The 25,038-nt window shown below is 39.6% G+C and overlaps 1 non-coding gene and 4 pseudogenes across 1 annotated transcript; all 5 read right to left on the bottom strand.

The window, feature by feature from the left end:
• Positions 1-1,509: 1,509 nt before the first annotated feature.
• Positions 1,510-4,863, bottom strand: LOC149517782 (25S ribosomal RNA). The gene has a single exon (XR_016344423.1). It is a non-coding gene; the product is annotated as a 25S ribosomal RNA (ribosomal RNA).
• Positions 4,864-5,090: 227 nt separating this feature from the next.
• On the bottom strand, positions 5,091-5,246 carry LOC149517781 (5.8S ribosomal RNA; annotated as a pseudogene).
• Positions 5,247-5,536: 290 nt separating this feature from the next.
• On the bottom strand, positions 5,537-7,320 carry LOC149517780 (18S ribosomal RNA; annotated as a pseudogene).
• A 7,552-nt stretch (positions 7,321-14,872) lies between these two features.
• On the bottom strand, positions 14,873-18,217 carry LOC149517779 (25S ribosomal RNA; annotated as a pseudogene).
• A 228-nt stretch (positions 18,218-18,445) lies between these two features.
• LOC149517778 (5.8S ribosomal RNA) lies at positions 18,446-18,601 on the bottom strand (annotated as a pseudogene).
• Positions 18,602-25,038: the final 6,437 nt, after the last annotated feature.

The following is a 25,038-nucleotide window of genomic DNA, read 5'->3' as shown; positions in this document are numbered from 1 at the left end:
GCCTAAAGATTTTTTCTAAGTCATGGAGTAGTTCTAATTCTAGCGGGATAAGTGTCAACAATTAGGGGGACCAAGCCTTGAGGCCTATAGGAGGCACAAGTCATAAGGAACCAACCCAGAACAGTGGTATGGGTAGTGATCAAGACTCTGGAGGCTCAGGTATGGTGTTAATGTTCAGCAAAATTGAGCTTGGCCTTGGTGTGGGCATTGGTGAGTGCCTATATTTATTTACAAGCCATAAAAATGCCATTAGGATAGTAGAAATATGAAGATGTGCTTGACCCTACCTACTATCTGGTAATGGTGTACATGGTGCATGGCTCGGGCACAGGATACCCTTGCATAGTGCATGGCCCAACATGTTGCAATGGTGTTTGGGGGAACTACCTACACAAAGGCCAACATTTGTCGATGATGGTTGAAGCATGCACTAAGACCAAGGGCCAACTTGTCTCGATGATGGTTGAGTTATGTGCATGTGTCACGATCAACAAGTTGGTCCTAGCCCAAGAGTTCTCTCCAAGTTAAGGAACAGTTTGAGTTCTAGCGAGACAAGGTACAACAATTAGGGGGACCAAGCCTTAAGGCCTATAGGAGGCCTAAGTCATGAGGAACTAGCATAGAACAGTGGTATGAGCAGTGATCAAGACTCCAAAGGCTCATACACAGTGTTTAAATTTGGCAAAACTAAGCCATGCCCAGGTGCGGGCATGGCTGAATGATGCATAGGCACATGGTCAAAACCAAGTATAGGCATTGATGACTGAGATGTGAGTGCATGGTCAGGCCAAGGTAAGGGTGAATGGTCATACCTAACTGTGGACCCACTTGAACACAGTCCTAAGAGGATCATATTTGAAGGCTTCTAGAAGGCCTAACATAGCAACACAATCTTTGACAGGCTAGAATTATGCTGAGTACTTGAGTTTTGTAGGCTGACTTAGGCAGATGGGGATTGGAGCCTATAACCCATTCACCAAGCACATTTAGTGTCAATGGTAATCAAAGGGCAAATAAGTGCCTTGGGAGGGAGGTTTATGGTGTACATGCTACACCAAGTTTCAGCATTTACCAAAGAGGTGTTTTAGGCAACAACCCATAACAAAGGCCCACTTATATCAATGATGGTTGAGGCAAGTGCCAGCATCTAGCTTTGGTGTCTAAGGTAACATCTTACACCTAGGGGCCAGCATCTACAGATGGTGTTGGATGTGATTGCCTGCACTAACCAAGGGCCAAATGCTATCGATAGTCCTTGAAGTAATAACCTGCATTGGGGCTAGCATATGCCGATGGAGTTCGAGCAAGTGCCTGTACCAAAAGTGAGCCCATCACTGTAACAAATACCAAGAGCATTCAATTATTGTTTACTTGTATGCTGAAGGAGGGGACATCATCACCTAACTAAATCAATTGCAATGGAGAACACCATTCATCCCCAACCCTAGTGAGGTGTGGTGAAAATAAAAATGAAGTGAGAGGACTTCAGTGGCTATGGTGGGGGAAGGGGTGAATCAAAGCAACAAAAAGGTTGAATCTCAGTGGATCATGGCAACAAGGCCACTTTGCCACTTACAATACCCTATCGTGTATTTAAGTCATCTGCAAAGGATTTTTCCCACCACTCGATGGGAATTAAGCTCTAAGGAAGCTCGTATGGCTTGTTTGCTATGGGTGCTACATCTATGACATGTGCCCTTCAAGGCATAGGCCCCTACTACTAGTCGATAGTTGGGTGATAGATGCATGTGTCCCTTCTAACCTAGATTCTAATGTAGAGGCATTCATTCATAATCAAGCAAATGGTAGCTTCATGCCACTAGCTTTTCAACCAAGTGGGACAACCAAATGCGTGAATCAATAGTTCTTCTCATATTAGGTTGAATTATTATTGTGACACTACTATTAGTATGGTAAAACTAACCTATCTCATTACGGTGTAAACGTAGCTCACATTCCTTATTGGTGGGTGAACAACCCAACACTTGCTGAATTTTGCTTCACAATGATAGGAAAAGCCAACATTGAAGGATAAAAAAGCAACATCACTATGAACACTTGTCTACCATAAGCCAGTTATCCTTCTAATAACTTTTTTGACAACTCTAGCTTCAAATTCTGAAGGTCTATGAGATTAACAGGCCACACTTTCATAGTTTATTCATACTGGAAATCAAAATCAAACGAGCTTTTATCCTTTTGTTCCATATGAGATTTCTATTCTCGTTGAGCTCATCTTAAGACACCTGCATTATCTTTTAATAGATGTGCTACCCTAGCCAAACTCCCCACCTGACAATGTCTTTTACCATAATCAGTCGATCAAGGTTAGTCTTAGGCCAAATAGAAGGGGTTTTGCCCTGCCTTTGATTCATGGAATAAGTAAAATAATGTTAAAAGTTATGGTATTTCAATTTTGACTTAAGGCTTCCACTTATCCTACACCTCTCAATTCATTTCAAAAGGTTGGACTAGAGTCAAGCTTAATAGGGTCTTCTTTCCTTACTGATTCTACCAAGCCCATTCTTTTGATTGTGGTTTCATTGAATAGTAGACAAGGACAATGGGAATTGTGTTAATCCATTCATGTGCTCACTAATTAGATGACGAGGCATTTGGCTACCATAAGAAAGTCATAGTTAGTCCTGTCATTTACCTTCACTTGGTTGAGTTTTTCACTTTGACATTTAGAGCATTGGGTAGAAATCACATTGCATGAGTTTCGTAGTGACCGTTGTAATGCTTTTTTTTAATTAAATAGTTACATTCCCCTTATCCATGTCAATTCTGAGTTGACTATTCATTGCCTAGGGAAAGCCCTCAAGGAAACCTTTCCAATCCATCCTTGATCGGTACACACTGTTGCTAAGAGAGCAGCTCGAGTAGTGCATCGACAGCCGATGAGTTTGGGATTAGGACCCCATGCCTGGCCCTTAAAGCCAATCCTTTTCTTGAGGTTATGGATCCATTTTGCCGATTTCCCGTGCCTACATTGTTCCATTGACTAGAGGCTATTCTCCTTAAAGAGTGATGCAATTATGAATATGACCGAGCATGGAGAGCACTCGGTCCTCCAGATTTTCAAGGGTGACATGTGATGCTCTTTTGATTGCTAGACCCTACCTTAAGTTGAGCCATTCCTAGGGTGGGTAGGCCATAGATAGAAAAGATAACTCTTCCTAAGGCCCCTTTCAACACCTTTAGACTACCTAATATTGCCGTCAGCCTATGCATCCTGGTTCAGGAATTTTAACTCGATTTCCTTTTAAAGCTCACATTGGACACACTATCAAATGTGCTTTCCCCATCTCTTAGGATCGACTAACCCATGTGCAAGTGCAATTCACATGGAACTTTTCCCCTTTTTAGCATTCAATGTTCTCATTTGAATATTTGCTACTACCACCAAGATCTACACCGAGGCTACTCCACGGGGCTCATGCCCCAGGTTTTACAGTGAGCACCATGCCTTTCTACTCATTGGGGCCCAGCCTTTGCCCTTGCCCTTGCCCTGATAGTTGTGTATAGGTCACACATTTAAATGCCATCCATTTTTTAGGCTAGTTGATTTGATAGGTAAGTTGTTACACACTCAGAGGATTTCAACTTTCATGACCCTTATGCTACTGTCTTAATCGACCATCACCCTTTATGGGTTCTAGGTTATCACACAGTTGGGCACCATAACTCAGCTTTCAGTTCATCCCTTATTGTCAGTTTTGCTTACCAAAAATGGTCCACTTAGAGCTCTCAATTCTATGGCACGGCTCAATGAAGTAGCTTCACCATCCTACCTATTTAAAGTTTAAGAGTAGGTTGAAGGCATTGCACCCTTGATGCCTCTAATCATCGGCTTGACCCAATAGAACTTGCTAAGGGCTCCAGCTATCTTAAAGGAAACTTCAGAGGGAACTAGCTACTAGATGGTTCGATTAGTCTTTCGCCCCTAAACCCAAGTCAGACAAATGATTTGCATGTTAATATCACTATAGGCCTCCATAAGAGTTTCCTCTAGCTTTACCCTACTCAAGCATAGTTCACCATCTTTTCAGTCCCAACAGGCATGCTTACACTCGAACCCTTCTCAGAAGATCAAGGTCAGTCAGTGGTGCACCCATGAGGGATCTCACCAATTAGCTTCGTTGCACCTTATGGGTTTTTTAGCTTGTTGACTTGCACACATGTCAAACTCCTTGGTTCATGTTTCAAGATAAGCTGGATGAATAGCCTATAGGCCAATGTCGAGAGCATGTAAGTGCCAAGGCACACTGAGATGACTTGTGTTGCATTCCATAATTACAAAAATGACATCTCCATAGGCATATCGAAAGCCCAAGCTTACGCCGCCACCATGACCCACATCAGTCCATGCTTCGAGCCAATCTATAAACCGACTGTCGTCACTCTATGTCTAACCAAGGTGCATAGCTAGCCCCCATTTACTTCCCTCATAATAATTTCAAGCACTATTTGAATCTCTTTCCAAAGACCTTTTCATCTTTCCTCTATGGTACCTTTTTGCTATCAGTCACTCACCTGCATTTAGCCTTAGATAGAATTTATTGCTCGATTTGGGTTACATTCCCAAACAACTTGACTCACAAACTACACCTCACTGTGGGACATGGTCCAGGCACAATAGGGCTCTTACCTTTTTTAGTGCCCCCTTTTCAGGGGACTTAGGCCTGGTCTGCCATTAAAGATGCTTCTCTAGACTACAATTAGAATGCTAGGGGTGCCCAATTCTCAAGCTAGGCTCTTCTTAGTTTGCTTGCCACTACAAGGTGAATCTTGGTAAATTTCTTTTCCACCATTTATTGATATGCTTAAACATAGTGGGTAATCTCACTTGACCTGGGCTCGTGATGCAAGCATTGATCAAGTGATACAAGGGCCTGATGGGGTCCAAATAAACAATGAGTGCATGTCACAGAAGATGAGGCACATTGAGAGCTTTACCACTGATGGTTGGTGTTATCATTGCCAAGGACTCACTTTTGGGCCAACCATGATCGACAAGATCATGGAAGGTCATTGTTTACCCCTTAACCAAATGCCCAATAGGTAAGAGGTAGAAGGGCAACAATGTATGGCACCCAGGTAGACATGCCCTTAGCCTAATGGAATACGGAGCGACTTGCATTCAAAGATTCAATAATTCATGGGATTCTGCAATTCACACCAAGTATCGCATTTTACTACATTCTTCATTAATGAGAGAGTCAAGATATCTATTGCAAATAGTCATTTTGGTTTTTCATGATAGAAAGAGTCATGGTGTCACCCTCACACACATCGCAAATGTGATGGCAATGGCACACACGTTCCTTTTCATTAGGGTTCCTTAGTGTGATTTATATTAGGGGTTCATTATTCAACCACAGGCAATGATACCAATTGTGTCACCCACTTACAAGGCAAAATGAATCAACTGCTGCACATGTACGAGGCTAAAAGAGGCTTAGGACATAAAGGCACCCTCATCGCTAGATGTTTCATTAATGCATTTGCAGGTCATTTGTTGAGTAGGTTTCGACAATGATCCTTTTATAGTTTCACCTATGAAAGCCTTATTACGACTTCTCCTTCTTCTAAATGATAAGGTTTAATGGACTTCTTACAACATTTCTAGCAACGAACCATCCATATCACCATGATCCAAACACTTCATCGGACCATTCAATTGGTAATAATGATAGGCGGTGTGCACAAAGGGCAAGGACATAATCAACATGAGCTGAAGACTCATGCTTACTAGAAATTTCTTGTTGAAGACTAACAATTGCAATGATCTATCTTCATCATGATGAAATTTCAAAGATTACCTGAGCCTGTCAATCGAGGCTATAGACTTGGTCAATACATCAGTGTAGTGTATAAGCAGCCTAGAACATCTATAGGTGTCATAGATCTATTATTCCCTTAAACTTCCTTGGCCTAAATGGCCATAGTCCCTTTAAGAAGCTAGCCATGAAGAATCACCTCTGTGTAGCTAGTTAGTAGGTTGAGATCTTGTTCATTAATAGAATTAACTAGACAAATCACTTTACAAACTAAAAACGGCCATGCAACACCACCCATAGAATCAAGAAAAAGCTCTCAATCTATCAATCCTTGCTATGTGTAGACCAAGTAAGTTTCCCTGTGTTGAGTGAAATTAAGCTATAGGCTCCACTCTTAGTGGTACCCTTCTATCAATTCCTTTAAGTTTTAGCCCTGCGACCATATTCCCCTTGAAACCTAAAGACTTTGATTTCTCATAAGGTACCAAAAGAGTCTTAAATTAACATTCATTGATCCCTGGTCAACATAATTTATGGTAGAGACATGATGGTATCTGATCGTGTTCTAGCCCCCAACTTGCATTCTTGATTAATAAAAATATCCTTGGTAAATGTTTTTGTAGTTGTTTGTCTCTTATAAATCCAAGAATTTCACCTTTGACTATGACATACAAATGCCCCTAATTGTCTTCGTTAATCATTACTCTGATCTCGAAGGCCAACACAATAGGACCAAAATCCTATGATGTTATCCCATGCTAATGCATACAAGTAAGGGCCTGCTTTAAACACTCTAATTTCTTCAAAGTAGCAGTGTTGGAGGAATGACCCAGCTAGTTAAGGCCAAGGGAACATCGCCAGTAGTAGGGACAAGTAAATTGATGCTTATTGTGAGGCAGACTAGATGACTTATCCCTAGCTCTAACTATGAGCTTTTTAACTACAACAACTTAAATTTGTGATATTAAAGCTAGAATTACTATGGCTACTGGCACCAGACTTGCCCTCCAATGGATCCTCACTAAGGGATTTAGATTGTACTCATTCCAATTGCTAGACTTATAAAGCTCAATGTTGTTATTTTATTATCACTAACTCCCTGTGTCAAGATTGGGTAATTTCTACTCCTACTACCTTTCTTGGATGTGGTAGCTATTTCTCAAGCTCCCTCTCTAGAATCGAACCCTAACTCTCCATCACCCATCACCACCATAGTAGGCCACTACCCTAGCATCGAAACTTCATAGGGCAAAATTTGAATGATGCATTGCTAGCACAACACAAAGGCCATGCAATCCATCAAGTTCTCATGAATCATCAAAACAACAAGCAAAGCTCGCGTCGACCTTTTATCTAATAAATGCAACCCTTTTAGAAGTTACGATTTCTGCACGTATTAGCTCTAGTATTACTATGGTTATTCGAGTAGTAGATACCATCAAATAAACTATAACTAATTTAATAAGCCATTCATAGTTTCACAATCTGAATTAGTTTATAACACCACATAGGCCTCAACACACCAAACTAAGCAATGAAGAGAGCCAACATGGAGCACAAACATCTTGTATGCCAAGCACATAAAATGCATAGCATTAGATGAACAAGGTCGAGAGCTCATCCCTAGAAAATGTTCCACATATAAGAGCACTATCGAACACCAGTGCACCAATGTAGCCATGGAGGTTTGGGTGGCAGAATTGGGTCACAAGGCATGATTGAGTTCTGACTCGTATCCCCTAAGGACATAAGATTGATGAGGGATGGCAAGACATCTGCTTTCCATTGATTTTGGTATGCGACATAGGATCCTAATTGCACCTCAAGGTATGATGACTACATAGGGGTAGATTGAAATAGATGATGGGTCAATAGATTGATGCATCAAGCTTGGAGCCTATCAACATGTACAACCATATCACCACTCCTATGCCTATTACTACAAGTGGTAACATCCACACACACCGGTCTATAACCCATCCAATCTATTATTCGATGAGCAAGTAAATGAAACAACGTACGAGGCCATGCCACAACTGGTTGGTATGGGAAAAACACAAGCAATGTCCACGTGATTGCCCCTGTCATCTAATAGGCAACGATGGCATAATTGGGTCATGAGACATGATTGAGGTCTGACTCATAGCCCCTAAGGACATAAGATTGATGAGGGATGGCAAGACATCTGATTTCCATTGATTTCGATATGCGGCATAGGGTCCTAATTGCACCTCCAAGGTATGATGACCATATAAGGGTAGATTGAAAAGGATGATGGGTCAATAGTTTGATGCATCAAGCTTGGAGCCTACCAACAAGCATAACCGTAGCACCACTCCTATGCCTATTACTACAAGTGGTAGCATCTACGCATACTGGTCTATAACCTACCCAATCAATAATTTGATGAGCAAACAGATGAAACAACATATGAAGCCATGCCACAACTACTTGGCATGGGAGAAACATAAGCAATGTCCATGAGACTACCCTTACCATTTAATAGGCAACAATGGCATGACACCCCCAATGCTTAGGTTGGCCAGGACTGTACACACAAACTCTGTTGTCACCATTCGAATAAGACATTGGTCGATTTAGAAACTTGTTCCTAAGGCCTTGGGCAGCATCAGCTGCATGCACGGGCTCGATTAGGCCTAGGCATTTTTATGGTCAATGAGAAAGGACCATGATATTACCAAATACCCGATAGACTAGGCTAGACCAAGCCTGTAACCCTAGCTTCTGCTTGCACCAACCCAAAGAGCCATTACCTGATTCAAGGACTTGGTTTGGGGTTTGGGGTAGCATCAACTACAAGCATGGGCTTTAGCTTGGCATAGCTAAGCCCTTTTTTTACATATGCATGCCAACCAGTCAAGGCCATGGATGCTTACAGGTCACCAAAGCAACCAATCATCGGACAACATGGCTAAAAGGCATGCATGGCCTAGATTTTACTCTAGGGATGTTGTCGTAAATGTACATAATGACAGGCCCATCATGAACACCTAAAGAGCATGAGAGATTTTATAGATGTACTAGTAGTAAATATTAAGGGGTCTAAAATGGGGGTGCTTTTTCCAAATAGGCATATCCTACACCGAGGGTCTGTATGTGCCGACGGTGGTCAAGGCATGTGCTCTCACCAAGGCCTAGCATGTGTTGATGGTGTTTGAGGCAAGTGCCAGTAGCAAGGGCCAACTTGCGCCAATGGTGTTCGAGGTAACTACCTACATTAAGGGCCATCTTCTGTTGATGCTAATTAAGGAACGTGCTCGCACTAGGTCTAGATTGTGCCAATGCTAATAGAAGCATATGCTTGCACTAAAGGTTGGCATGTGCTCACACCAAGCGCTAGCATGTGACAATGGTGGTCGAGGTAAGTGCCTATACCAAAGGCCAGCTTGTGTCGATGGTGGTTAATGCAAGTACTCGTACCAAAGGCCAGCTTGTGCTGATGATAGTTGAGGCATATACCCACACCATGTGCCAACATGTGCCGTTGATGGTCAAGGCCTTAGCTAAAGTTTGATTCTAGGCCACGATACACATGCTAGCCTCGAGCATGTGTTTTTGCCTAAGGCACAATCTTTGGAGCATCATCGGAGAACCTGATCAGTGGCATTAAGGGTTCTAATGATTGATGGTGGAAAGCCAAGGGTGTGTGCACATGATGTGTGATGGGTATTGGTCCTTGGCCCTTATATTGGTCCCCTATCCCCTAAAGAGACTCAACAACTCATACCTCCTTAAAGAGCATAAGAGCTCTTATAGGTTCATAGGTAATAGCCATTCAAGTGTATGAAATGGGGATGTTTTTTCCAAATGGCCACAAAATCTTCTACATTTTGATTTTTCAGCTAAATTTTTTATGAATGCCAACAAAAATACAAGCATCACGTACCAAATTTAAGGCCAAAACTTTTAAAAAAGTTTCAAAAAATCTTGAACCGTGAAAAATTCCAAACATCATGAAAAGTAGAAAACAAGTCATCTTGCCATGAAACTTAACATGAAAGCTTAAGGGACCATTATATGAATTTACAAACCATAAAAATGGCATTGACATGGCAGAAATATGAAGATGTCCTAAACCCACCTACTGCTCAATTATAGTGTGCATGGTGTATGGCTTAGGCCTAGGATACTCGTATGTAGTGCATAGCCCAGTATGTGCTAATAGTGTTTGAGGGAACTACCCATACAAGGGCCAGCTTATGCCAATGTTGATCGAAGCATGTGCCAAGACAAAAGGCTAACAAGTCCTGATAGTGGTCAAGGCATATGCAAGCACTGAGGGTCATTTTATGTTAATGGTGGTCGAGGCATGTGCATATGTCATGATCCACAAGCTAGTCTAGGCCCAATAGTTCTCTTTGAGTCAAGGAGTAGTTCCAGTTTTAGTGGTACTAGGTCTAACAACTAGAGGGACTAGGCCTTGAGGCCTATTAGAGGCTCAGGTCTTAGGGAACTAGCATAGAATAGTGGTATGGGTAGTGATCAAGACTCTAAAGGCTCGGGGATAGTGTTCAAGTCTGGCAAAATTGAGCTAGGCCTAGGTGAAGGTGCTGGCCCCTTTAACCCATGCTGTTGCCATTTTTTATGTTTCTTCTGAGTTACTTGTGGCACCTTCTCTTGTGAAAAATTTGGTTGTACTGTGGAACTCATGCTGTGGCACTCTGTTGCCATTGGTCTCTCTTTATCGTCTTTTTGGTAGGTCCCAATCTTTTAACAGTCTTAACTAGCACCAGTTGCTCCTCGTTGGGCCCCTTCTAGGGTTGTTTACCATTGCCACTTTACCTTTGGACAACCTTTCTTCCTGTTTGATGGTTGAAAGCTTTGGGCACTCCCTAACCCAATGTGGACTGGCATAAAAATAGCAACTCATGGGCCCCATGCCTTTGCTGATAGTTTGTCGATCTTGCTAAATCTAGGTTTCCCCATAGCCTTTTCCTCTCTTAAGGAATTACCATCAGTGTCTCCCTACTTTTTCATTTTTCCTTTTGCCTTGGCAACTTGGTGCACTCAACTTGAGTCAATGATTTTATAGCAACTCTAGCCTGACTCAACTCTTGAACGCCTTTTCATTATAGCTTGACCTTGACCCATGGCATTAGTCTATTATTGAAATGCTTAGGCACCTCCACTCTTGGTCATAAGCTTGCATCAACAACCACAGTAGCTCGTAATGTAGCATGGTCAACCTTGAGTCTAGCTAGCTAGCTCTTCTCACAAGATTGTCACCATGGACTCCAATGCCTCATTACATTGCATGAGCTTCTCTAGTACCTTATTCAAAGGTCCCTCAACATCTCTAAACCAATCTATTATTTGTAAAATAGTGTCCCACACTTCGCTAATCGAGTGTTTGTTGGCACATATCTTTCTGAAGCTTTCCCCCACTTGTCTATAGGTGGGCACTCCTCAAGCACCTCTTTTTAGCCTCTTTTCTGGTTTTCCCTAAACATGCTATAGCCCAAAACATGCTTGCACAACTTACCACAATGCTTGCACACCACACTAGGATGCTCGCATGCAAGTCCCCTAACTTGCACCAATGCCAACTCTAGCTCTTCACACTAATTTTAGCTTTTACGATAACTCTAGCTCCTCATGTCATTAGTAGGGATCTATTGCACACTCTGAACTAAGGCTTTGGTCACCACCTTTGGATTGATCTAGGCTTTGATACCCCATGGTATTTGGTTTTGCTACCTACTCCTAGCTCCCTCAAACTGGACTTTGATACAACTTGTCATAGGCTGAGACTCAAGCTCCAAGATCGCATAGCTCCATAATAGGGGAATGAACTCTTCTACATCCCAGATCAGTCTAACACAAGAAACAATGCATGATCACTCTAGACTATGGAGTTGGTTGCCCAATACATTATAAAACAAAAAGGCACAACAAGTGTTTGAAAAAAGGCTAAAAGAATAGTAAAAAGTTTAAGGCAAGAGTAAGGATGTTATTACTCAATGGTTCTAATGTGTGTGTAATGAGGATGGGGGACTCTCACTTTATAGTTGAGTCTCTCTTATAATCAGAGCCTAAAATACATTCTTAAACTCTAGAGATTACAATCTTTGATTTTAGTGGATTTGGTGCTATTGCATGATCTTTGACTTGCTAAAATCATGCTAAGTACCAGGACTTCTAGAATACCCTAAATATAATCCTTCTAGGACTGTGTTCATGCATGCCTAGACTTGGGCCTAACCATGCACCCACACCTTGATCATTGTGCTTTTACTTGGGTTTAACTGAGTGCCCACCCATTGTTCACTAGTGCCTGTCCCTGGGCCTGGCTCAATCCTGCCTAACCTTATCCCCTTTCTTAAGCCTCTAAAGTCTCGATCAGTACTCACCCCATTGTTCTAGGCTAGTTCCATGTGACTTGAACCTTCAATGCACCTTATGGCCTGGTCCTTTAAGCTATCAGACTCTATCCCATTAAAACTTGTACTGTTACTCAACTTGGAAAGAACCTCTAGGCTTGGACCAACTTGCAGACCATGACACATGCATTGAGGGTCATTGGGTGGTGATGGTGGTTGATGCATGCACATGTGCCATGATCTGCAAGCTAGCCCAAGCCTAGGGGTTCTTTTTAAGTTAAGGAGCAATTTTAGCTTTAGTGGGATAAGGTCTGACAACTAAGAGGACCAAGCCTTGAGGTGTACTAGAGGCCTAGGTGACAGGGAACTAGCCTAGAATGGTGGTATGAGTAGTGATCAAGACTCTAGAGGCTCAGGCATGGCTTTCAAGTTTGCCAAAATTTAGCTAGGACCAAGTGTGAGTGTTGGTGAGCACTTATATGAATTTACAAGCCATAAAAATGGCATTGGCTTAGAAAAATGTACAAATTGCTTGAACCCACCTACTGCTCAATTGTGGTTCCCATGGTTCATAGCCTGAGCCCATGATAGCATGACCCAGCATGTGCTGATGGTGTTCAAAGGAACTACCCACACAAAGGGCCAGTATGTGCTAATGATGGTCAAAGCATGTGCCAAAACCAAGGCCAAACATGTCTCGATGGTGGTCAAGGCATGTGCATGTGTAATGGTCCGTAAGCTGGTCTAAGTCTAGAGGTTCTCTCTGAGTTGAGGGATAATTCTAGTTCTAGCAAGATAGGGTCCAACAGCCATGAGAACTTGTTCTTGAGGCCTACTAGAGGCCCAGGTCATGGGGAACTAGCCTAAAATAGTGGTATGGGTAATGATCAAGACTTTAAAGGCTAAGACATGGTGTTCATGTTTGGCAAAATTGAGACAATCCCAGGTACAGGCATTGGAGAGAGCTTATATGATTTTACAAGCCATAAAAATGGCATTAGCTCTACAAAAATAAGATATGCCTAAATCCACCTACTGCTCAGTTGTGGTGCACATGGTGCATGGTTCAAGCCCAGGATACTTACACATGGTGCATGGCCTAACATGTGCCGATGGTGGTTGAAGCATGTACCAAGACCAAGGTCTAACATATCCCAATGGGGGTCGAGGCATGTCCATTTGTTTGTTCTTTTCAAGATGAGGTGCAATTATAGTTATAGTAGGATAAGGTCCAACAGCTAGGGGGACCAAGCCTTGAGGCCTATTGGAGGCCTAGGCCATGGGGAACTAGCCCAAAATAGTGGTATTGGCAGTGATCAAGACTCTAAGGCTTAAGCACAGTATTTATGTTTAGTAGAATTGAGCCAGGCCTATATGCAGGCACTAGTGAGCACTTATATGAATTTGCAAACCATTAAAATGGCATTGGCATGGCAGAAATATAAAGATGTGCTGGAGCCCACCTATTACTTGGTCATGGTATGGATGGTGCATGGCCGATGCCAAGATACCCGCACATGATGCATGGCCCAACATGTGCCAATGGTATTTGAGGAAACTACCTATACAAAGGGCCAACATGTGTTGATAGTGGTCAAAGCATGTGTTAAGTGCAAAGGCCAACATGTCTCGATGGTGGTCGAGGCACGTGCATGTGTCATAGTCCATAAGCTGATACTAGCCTAGGGGTTCTCTCTATGATGAGGAGTAATTCTAGCTCTAGTGAGACAAGGCCTGATAGCCAAGGGGACCAGGCCTTAAAGCCTATTAGAGGCCTCGATCATGGGGAACTAGCCTAGAATAGTGGTATGGGCAGTGATCAAGACTCTAGAAGCTTAGGCATGGTGTCCAGGTTTAGTACGATTGAGCAAGGCCTAGGTGCAGGCATTGGTGAATGATGACTAACACACAGTCAGACCCAAGTGCAAGCAGTGATAACCAAGGTGTGAGCACATGGCCAAACCTAGGTGTGAGCATGCCTGAATATAGTCATAAAAATAGCAGTATATATAGGCTTCTAGAAGGCCAAATACTATAGCATAATCTTTGATGATCTAGAATTATGCTAAGCACTTGAATTTTGTATGCTGATTAAAGCAAATAGAGTCAATTCCCTATCCAAGGTTGAACAGAGTTTAGCTTAAGACCAAAGCTCATGACACATGCACTGAGCATCATTTAGTGCCAATAGCGATCGAGAGGCAAACAAGTGCTTTAGATGGGAGGGTTATGGTACACATGCCACACCAAGTTTCAACATCTGCCAAAGAGGTGTTCAAGGTAACAACTATACCAAAGGCCCACTTATATAGATGGTGGTGGAGGTAAGTACCTGTGCCAAGTGCTAGCATCTAGTAATGGTGTCCTAGGCAACATCCAATACTAAAGGGCCAACATCTGTTGATGGTGCCCGAGTCAACAATTGGCTTGCATCTATTGATGGTGTTGGATGTGATAGCCCACACCAACCAAGGGCTGGATACTATTGATGTTGTTCAAGGTAAGAAACTATACTAGAGAATAGTGTGTGCTGATGGAGTTTAAAGCAAGTGCCCTCACCAAGGGCAAGCCTATCCCTATAACAAATACCAAAGGCATTCGACCTTTATTTACTTGGAAGCTTGAATAAAGGATTTCATCACTCAACTGAATCATTTGCAATGGAAAACATCATTCATCCCTAACCCCAAAGGGATGCAGCATAAAAAAATGAAGTGAGAGGACTTTGATGGGTGTGTGAGGGGAGGGATAAATCGAAGCGACAAAGGACTGAATCTTAATGGATCATGGCAGCAAGGCTACTCTGCCACTTACAATACCCAATTGCATATTTATGTCATTTGCAAAGGATTCTACTCATCGCTTAGTAGGAATTAAGCTCCAATAAGGCCTACGTAGCTTGTCCGCAGCAGAGGCTGCACGTATGACACATGCCCTTAGGGGGCCATGCATCCATGTTGTAGGTCAGCAATTGGATAATGGGCACATGCATCACTTCTAGCCTAGATTTTGACTTAGTCACATTCAATCATAATCTAGCACACAATAGCTTATTACCCTTAGCTTTTCAACCAAGCACGACGACCAATTGTGCAAATCAATAGTTCTTCTCATTCTAGATTGAATTACTATTGCAACATTGCTATCAATAGGGTAAAACTAACCTATCTCACAATGGTCTAAACCTGGCTCACATTTCATATTGGTGGGTGAACAATCCAACACTTAGAGAATTTTGCTTCACAATGATGGGAAGAGCTGACATCAAAAGATCACAAAGTAATGTCACTAATGAATACTTCATTGCCACAAGCTAATTATCCCTATGGAAACTTTTCTAATGCCTTTAGCTTTAAATTTTGAGGTCTAAAAGATAGATAGGCCATGCTTTCATGGTTTATATTTGTACTAGAAATTAGAATGAAATGAGCCTTTTCCCTTTTGTTCCACATGAGATTCTTATTCTTATTGAGATTATCATAGGACACCTGCATTATCTTTTAATAGATGTGCTGCCCCAACAAACTCCCTACCTGACAATGTGTTCTGCCTGGATTAATCGATCGAGACAAGCCTTACATCCAAAAGAAAAGAGTTGTGCCCCACTTCTGATTCATGAAATAAGTAAAATAACATTAAAAGAAATGGTATTTCAATTTCGTCAAAGGGTTCTCACTTATCCTACACCTCTCAAGTCATTTCACAAAGTTAGACTAGAGTCAAGCTCAATTAGGTCTTCTTTCCTACTGGTTATGCTAAGCCCATTCCCTTGGTTGTGGTTTTGTTGAATAGTCGATAAGGATAATGAGAGTCTTATTAATCCACTCATGTGTGTCACTAATTAGATGTAGAGGCATTTGGCTACCTCAAAAGAGTCATATTACTCCTATCGTTTACCCGCGATTGGTTGAATTTCTTCACTTTGACATTTAGAGTGCTAGGCAAAAATGACATTGAGTGCATATCCTTAGGGACCATCGCAATGCTTTATTTTAATTGAACAGTCAAATTCCCCTAATCTGTACTAGTTTTGAGTTGACTATTCATCACATGGGGAAGGACCTCAAGGAAGCCATTCCTAGTCCATCCCTTAGACTACATGCATCGAATTGCTCTCATCATGGGGGTAGCTCGAGTAGTGCATTGGTAGCAAAAAGGTTCAAGACTTGGACCCCCATGCCCAACCCTTAAAGCCAATCATTTTCCCAAGGTTAGAGATCCATTTTGTTGACTTCCCTTACCTATATTGTTCCATCGACTATAGCTTATTCAATTTGGAAACCCATGCAATTATGAGTACAACTGGGCATGAATAGCACTCACTCCTCCATATTTTCAAGGGCTGCTAGGGCAAATAGGACATAATGTGACATGCATTGCTCTCTAGAAAATGGAACCTACCTCCGATTAAGTTGTTTCTAGGGTGGGTAGGTTATTAAATAGAAAAGATAACTCTTCCTACGGCCCTCATCGATGTCTTTGGAATCCCTAATGTTGTTGTTAGCCATTGTGTCCCAGTTTAGGAATTTTAACTCAATTTCCTTTCAAAGCTCATGTTAGACCCATCTCTAAGGATCGACTAACCTATGTGCAAGTGTTGTTCACATGGAACCTTTCCCTTCATTAGCCTTCAAAGTTCTTATTTGAATATTTGCTACTACCACCAAGATCTACACCGATAGTCTCTTTACACAAGCTTGTGCATTGAGTTTTATAGCAACCATCATACCCTCTTACTTATCAAGGCTTAGCCCTTGCCTTGATGATCTAGTATAGGTCACGTGCTTAAGCACAATTTATTTTTGAGGCTAGTTGATTTGACAGGTGGGTTGTTACACACTCCTTAGAGGATTTTGACTTCCATGATCACTGTCTTACTATCTTAATCGACAACACCTTTGAGGGTTCTAGGTTAGCATACAATTAGGCATTGTAACCCAACTTTTAGTTCATCCTATGTCACCAATTCTACTTACCAAAAATGGCCCACTTGAAGGTCTCAATTCCATGGAGCATGTCAATGAAATAGCTACATCATCCTACTTATTTAAAGTTTGACAATAGGTTAAGGGCATTGTGCTCCAATGCCTCTAACCATGGCTTTACCCAATAGAACTCGCTAAGGGCTCCATCTATCCTAAATGAAACTTTAGAGGGAACTAGCTACTAGATGGTTCAATTAGTCTTTCATGCCTATACCTAAGTTAGATGAATGATTTACACATCAGTATCATTGTGGGCTTCCACTAGAGTTTCCCCTGGCTTAGCCCCACTCAAGCATAGTTCACCTTAATAGGTAAGCTCACACTTGAACCTTTCTCAGAAGATCAAAGTTGGTCGGTGGTGCACCTATGAGGGATCCCACCAACCAACTTCTTTACACCTTATAGGTTATCTAGCACGTTAACTTGCACACATGTCAAACTCCTTGGCCTACGTTTCAAGACAAGCTAGATAGGGAGCTCGCAGGCTGATGCCAGGAGCACATGAGTGTCGAGGCATGTTGAGATGATGTGTGTTGCATTCCACGATCATAGTGACAATGTCTCCATAGGCATATCGAAAGCTTAGGGTTGGGCAGCCACTACGACACATGTCAGTCCATGCCTTAAGCCAATCAATGGATTGGCTCTCACCATTCCACATCTAACTAGGGCACATCATCGTCCCCCATTCATCTCCCTTTCGATAATTTCAAGCACTCTTTGACTCTCTCAAAGTCCTTTTCATCTTTCCCTTATGGTACTTCTTCACTATTGGTCTCTCACTCGTATTCAGCCTTGGATGAAATTTACCACCTGATTAGGGCTATAGTCCCAAACAACTAACTCGTAGATAGAATCTCATGGTGCGATAGGATCCAAGCACAATAGGACTTTCACCCTCTCTAACACCCCTTTCTATGGGACTTAGGCCTAGTCTATCACTGAGGACGCTTCACCAGACAACAATTTGGACTCTAAGGGTTCTCGATTCTCAAGCTAGGCTTTTTCTGGTCCGCTCATTATTACTAGGAGAATCCTGGTAAGTTTCTTTTCCTTTGCTTATTCATATGCTTAAACTCAATAGGTAATCCTACCTAACCTAGGGTCATGATGTGAGCATCGACTGAGTGATGTGGAGGGTCCAATAGGTTTAGTTGGATGAGTGCATGTCACTGGAGATGATTCACACTAGGAGCTTTAGCATTGATGGTCATAGGGCTTTGATTGCCAAGGACTCATTTTTGGGCCAACCATAATAAACGAGATCACTGGAGGCCATCTTTTACCCTCTTACTAGGAGCCCGATGGGTGAGAGGTTAGAAAGGGTGATGATGCATGATAGCCAGGCAGGCATGCCCTTGGTATAATGGCTAAAGGTGCAACTTACATTCAAAGAATTAATGGTTTATAGGATTCTAAAATTCACACCAAGTATCATATTTCGTTGCATTCTTCATCGATGTGAGAGTTAAGATATCCATTATCGAGACTCATTTTGGTTTTTCATGACAAAATGAGTCATGGTGCCACCTATGCATACATTACAAATGGGATTGTGACAGCACACGCACTCTTTTTCATTATGGTTTCTTAGTGGGATTTGTGTTGGGGGTTTGTTATTTAGCCCTAGGTGATGATACCAATCGTTTCACTTGCTTGGGAGCTAGAATGAAGTGACCATCATGCACATCTAAGGCCAGAAGAGGCATGAGGCTCAAGGCACGGAGGCATCCTTGCCCTCTCGGTGTTTCATTAAAACATTTGTGAGTCCTTTGTTAAGCGGGTTTTAACAATGATCCTTTCATAGGTTCACTTATGAAAACTTTTTTATGATTTCTCCTTCCTCGAAATGATAAGATTTAGTGGACTTCTTATGACATCGGAGGCTGAGCTCTCATTCATTAATGAAATTAATCAGACAAATCACTCCACCAACTAAGATTAGCCATGCACCAGCACCCATAGAATCAAGAATGAACTCTAAGTCTATGAATCCTTACTATGTCTGGACTTAGTAAGTTTCTTTGTGTTAAGTCAAATTAAGCTGTAAGCTCCACTCTTGGTGGTGCCCTTTTATCAATTCCTTTAAGTTTCAGCCTTGAGACCATACTCACCCGAAACCGAAAGACTTTGATTTCTCATAAGGTGTCATCAGAGTCCTAAAAGTAACATCCATTGATCCCTGGTTGGCATCATTAATGGTTGAGACTAGGATGGTATCTGATTGTCTTTGAGCCCCCAACTTTCATTCTTGATTAATGAAAACATCCTTGGCAAATGCTTTTGCAATTGTTAATCTTTCATAAATCCATGAATTTCACCTCTGACTATGAAATATGAATGCCCCTAATCATCCTTGTAGGCACCAATTTTGTTCTTCTTTTTTTTATTATTATATAATTTTGTTATTTTTTTATTATTATATAATTATGTTTATTATTATTATTATTATTATTATTATTATTATTATTATTTAAAACAAAAGGAAAAAAAGTCAAAAAAAAGTTTTAAAAAAAAGACTTTGATTTCAACTTTAGTAGCCGAAATCAAGCTGCTAGAGTGGTCCAAATTTCTTCTTGACATTGCCTAACGTGGTAGCATGAAATTCGATGACCAAAAGTCACCGAATAGATAGCCAAATTTTCCATAAAAGGATCCCAAAAGATCTAGGATCTTGAATCTCAAAAGCTCTATAAATAGAGCTAATCTTTGCAAGTAATGGACAAAAAAAAAAGAAGAACAATAAAAGGGAATACACAATAAAAAAAAAACAAAAGCAAACAAAAAAAAATTTTGAGAATGAAATTCTCAATGCATGAGGCTGTAGATTTTTTTTTAAAAAATCTGGGCTTGGAAAGGTGTTTAGAAAGCAAAAAGGATCATTGGAGGAATTTTTGGGAAGTTTTGAAAATTTTTTTAGGTCACTAGAAACTGAAAAAGTTTGAATTTTACGACGACTGTTGAATTTTTTGACACAAAAATCTAGAAAAGTTTGAATTTTTCGATGACCGTTGAATTTTTTTGGCCACCAAAATCTTGTGATCTTTGAATTTTTCAGTGTCATTGAAGTTTCCAGCCATAAATGCATGGCAGCAACCGATCCAAAACTGGGCTCCACGGCAGCTGACATAGGGTTAGGTTTTTTAGAGAGAGGAGCTCCGGGTAAAGAGAGAAAGGGGAAAGGAGAAAATAAAGAAAAAAACCATAAGTAGGCCTTTTATAGGCCCTTCAAAATGACTTTGTTTTGGACGTCTGGACCAAATTCGACCCACGCAGGATCCGCACACCAACCCGACCCATTTCATAGGTTTTTCTTTTTCTTTTTATTTTCCATTTTGATTTTGATTTTTATATTTTATGTTGATTTTTATGTTTTTTTTATTATTGTTATTTTATATTATTACTGGTAATAATTTTTTAAAAAACAAATAAATAAATAGAATAAAATTTGAAATTGAAATAAAATAAAGACCTAAAAAAATATAAATAAAAAATTTAACAATAATAACTACTTAAAGGAAATTAATTTTATTACAAGCAAAAATATTATTTAAATTTCACCAAAGTGTTGGGATAATTTTAAAAAATAACTTTTGCTAAAAAATAAATAAAAATTGACAAATAAAAAAATAAATTGTTTAAATGAATCTTTTAAATATAATTTTTTAAGAAAGCTAAAAAAGTTTAGTTTTCTTTAATTATTACAAGTAAAAATAATTTTTCAAATTTCACCATAGAGTTGGGATAATCCAAAATTTTATTTCACTAAAATAAAGATTGATTTAAACAATGTAAAATAATAATAAAAAATGAAATTAATAATAATTGATATTTTGAATATTTAAAAATATAGAAAATTGAGAGAGTTCGATTTTCTTCAATACAAGTAGGAGATTAACATTTAGATTTCATCGGTGAGTCGGGATAATCTAAATTTCTTCTTATAAAAAATAATTAAAAATAAAATAATACAAAATTTTAAAATAACCATAATATTTAGATTTTACCAAAGAGTCGAGATAATCTTAAAATTTGTTCAAAATTTTGGGAACTCACCAAAGAGTCAGGATGTTCTTAAAATCCTTTTTAAATAAATAATTAAAATATCTTATGATGAAGTTTCAAGAATTTTGTGAATGGTCAATTTTCTTGAAATATTTTCTAAATAGTGATTTTCTATAAATTCCACCAAAGCATTGGAGAATTTATAAAATACGAAATAATAATAATATTGTTAATTTTGAAACAGAGAAAAATGTTTTAAAATAATTTTTAGAAAATTAAACTTAAATAAAAAAGACCCCGTTATCAAAATTATAGGATTACACTCGTTTAGATGGTATCGTTCTTCGAACGGGTGACGTGAGGGTGCTAATACCTTCCTCGCTCATAACCGTACTCCTGAACCTAATCCTGATTTCACAGACCTAAATTTCTTTTAGTAAATTTTAATTAATTTTAAATTTTTTTTACTAAAAGATGATATTTTGGGTGGCCAATCACACTCTATAAAAAGAATGGTGGCGGCTCTGAAAATTTTCACCAAGTCTAGTGATTGAGTCCCCTCGGACGAAAAATCATTATGACAGCTTGGCGACTCCATTAGGGACAAATGAGAGTCAAGCCAAAAATTAAACATGCATCATCTGAAATTTGATTTTATGGTCTTTTCAATATTTAATTTTAATTTCTTATCTCCGAATATTAAAATTTTTTTTTGGTTTCATTTGGTATTTATATGTTATTATTTTATATTATTGCTAATTATATTGTTAATTTTATTTGTTACATTCCCTCACACACGTGCACATTTGCATTCATGCATGAGCTCTACACCTAAGCTCCCAAATCTGTCCCTTTTTAGGAAGGAGTAGAGTACCTACACTTTCATGAGGTTATAATGCCTCCGCTTGGGCTAGCAAAATACTTCCACTCAAGTTGAACCCTTTCTGTCGACAACCCGTTATGGGTAAGGATCGAGGGCCTTACTAGTCCAGAGTAGACGGCAATGAGGATTAATTTGGGAACCTTTTTAGCCTATGTTAATTACCAAACCATGCATATAGTGAACCTTAAGAAACCAACCTTAGATAGGGCCATACCATTTTTTACTATACCGTAAATTAGGACACATGAGGGAATATTTATTTTAATGTGATTACTGACCCTATTTTGTTTTGATCTCCTTTTGTTTCATGATCATTCATCATCATAAACACTTGTATATGGGATGTTCTTATCAATATGCCAATATCAATAAGAAGATTTTCAGTCTTGATTTGAAAACACCATCATGATGTTCTCAACTTCAAAGCTCACTGTGTGTGAATAGACCAATGTGGTGATAACTCTATCATTAGAATCCCAAAGTAGAATGGGAAATTGTTTGAAACAATCTAAATAAGAAATTTTACCTAAAGAAATCAAGTTGGGACTTTAACAAAATGACATTTCTGAGTTGGTTGAGATCTGGCACTGTGTAACAACTTCTAGGAAAAAGGCTTTTGACAAAAAATATGGTCACATTGCTTTACTGCTTAAGGTGCCTACAAAAAATCAATTGATAAAAGCTTTAGTTCAATTTTAGGATCTTGCATACAGATGTTTCATATTCAATGAAATAGATATGACCCCGATGATTGAAGAGTCTACACATTATTATGGTTGCATCTTCCCAATCCAGACAAAATCTATTGGCAAAGTCCAAAACATGGATCTCGAAAGAAACTTGCCTGTATGATGGAGGTCCCCACTCAGAATATGAACTCGTATATCCAAACAAAAGGGAAAAGTAATTCCATCCCATGGGAAATCTTACATGATTACATTATCAAACACTTAGAGGATGAATGAGGCATAAGAATGATAACTTTGGCAATTTATGGCTTGATCATTTTTCTAAAGGTCCTGGGGCACATTGAGGTATCAGTGATTGACTTTCTCAAGTAGGTGGACAATAAAATCAATCATGTTCCTTTTATACTGGTAGAAACCTTTAGAACATTGAATCATTGCCAAAGAAGAGGAAAACGTTTCATAAGGTGTGTACAGTTACTCTACGTTTGGGCAAAAAGTCATCTTCAACATCCTATAGGTAAATTCATCCTACTTATAATAACAAAAGTAGGCCAATTGAAGAATGCTACAATGCTGAGTGGCCAGAATCAAAGACCAAGAAAGTGTAGGTATTGATTTTGCTAGATCTCACTAGTGCTCAGGTTATATGGAGAGCTTCATGGATACCACGATAAGCCATGTTATACAGGTGTGGTGACAAGCCATGGGTTCCACTCTTAGCACCGTAGGGAGGTATAAGCTATGCGTTGGCACTAGTTCATCGGCAATTAGGGTTAGAGCAATTTGTCCCAATTACTCATGGGCTTCAAGAATTGGAATTCTCTTTTGAGGAATCAGGATTTATGGGAAAGATAAAAGAGATTATCAAAGAGTGGAAGCAAACTCAGAGAGTAGATCATGGGGGATATACAGACAAAGCCATATCTAAATATTTGATATGGAGAAGTCAACGGGTCACAAGCAAAGTTGGTCTTAAAGAAAACAAACCATGCCACCAAAAAGACACCCATTGTGAAAAGATTCCTGAGGATATGAAGATTATGAAGCGCAAATTTGAAGAAGAAAAAAAATATATGAAAGCTTGAAAAGAAGAGGCTTCAACATGAGATTAATGTGTGGAAAGACAAGATTGATAACAATGAAGCAAAATTTTGAAGGTTTAAAAGAGAATAAGAAGAGATCTTTGAAAGCTAGCATAAGTCTATCGCCACAATGACTACAGAGCTTGAAAAATCTAGGAAAAATGCAGAATAGCTTAAGTCCAATTTATTATCTAAAGAAAAAGAGCTTAGTCAATCTATGGAAGAAACGAAGGTACTACAAGGTCTCATAGATGACTTGAAATAGCAAATGCATTATCGATGTGAAGCCATTGAAGTTTTGAGAGAGGAACAAGATCAATTTGAACATAGAGCATAGTATTGGAAGGAAGAATATTAGTTGAAAGAATTTCAAGCCACTTATCTAGTAGAACAAATAAGAGAAGCCAGCTTCAAAGCAAGAGACATGGCCCAAAAAGCTAAACAAATGAAAGAAGAGGTTTACCTAGGATAGCATAGCCAATGCTTGACCAATTTTCTAGAGAATGCTTATGAGCACTACAAGCATGTAGGGTGCTTCTTTTGAAAATTTTAATATTGTAATGGAAAAAGTATTTAGTAAGGATAATGTGAAGTTATGATATGGTGGTTCAAGTTTAGACTTAAAATCTTTTGCAAATGTTGGATGTATAATAAGCACATCATTTGCATTCATGCATCATATGTGTGTTTCACTTTTAAAAAAAGTTGTATCATGACTAAAAAAAAGAAACCTCAAAATAACAAACCTTAAAGAGTTTCCTTTAACTCAATTAGGTGCAAGGATAGTTAGGCCATTAAGAAAACATATATCAAACCACTCGTCATCGTTACAACACTCATTCACATTTTAAAATCATAGAAAGCGAGCAAGCATCTAGAATAAAAAGGATAGAAAAAGCTCAATTTGATATGCAGGAGCAAATGATTAGGTCTCAACAAGAATTGATAGAATAAATTACTAGAACTTAAGAAGAGACTCGGAAAGAAATGGCTGCAATGATGGACATGATGAGGAAAATGACCAAAGGAAAAGGGGTTGCTTAAAAAGTAACTACTAAGAAAGAGTTTCAAGCCTAAGAAAATACTAGTGATAGGGAAGATCTATTATATCCACTAGGGTTTACTCCACCCTATGCTCAAACCTCTCATCAAATGCATCCATAAATGACATAGCCTGAAAGGCAGTCACATGCTCAGTTTAATTTACCTTCTCTCATGGTTCAACCATGTTGTCAAGGACATGTTGGTTTAAATATTGGGGCAAGTCATG

Source organism: Durio zibethinus, chromosome 8 (assembly GCF_047325235.1).
Source record: "Durio zibethinus cultivar Kanyao isolate XHJ-2024 chromosome 8, ASM4732523v1, whole genome shotgun sequence".
Lineage (NCBI taxonomy): Eukaryota > Viridiplantae > Streptophyta > Magnoliopsida > Malvales > Malvaceae > Durio > Durio zibethinus.
This window is presented reverse-complemented; position numbering and strand designations above follow the sequence as displayed.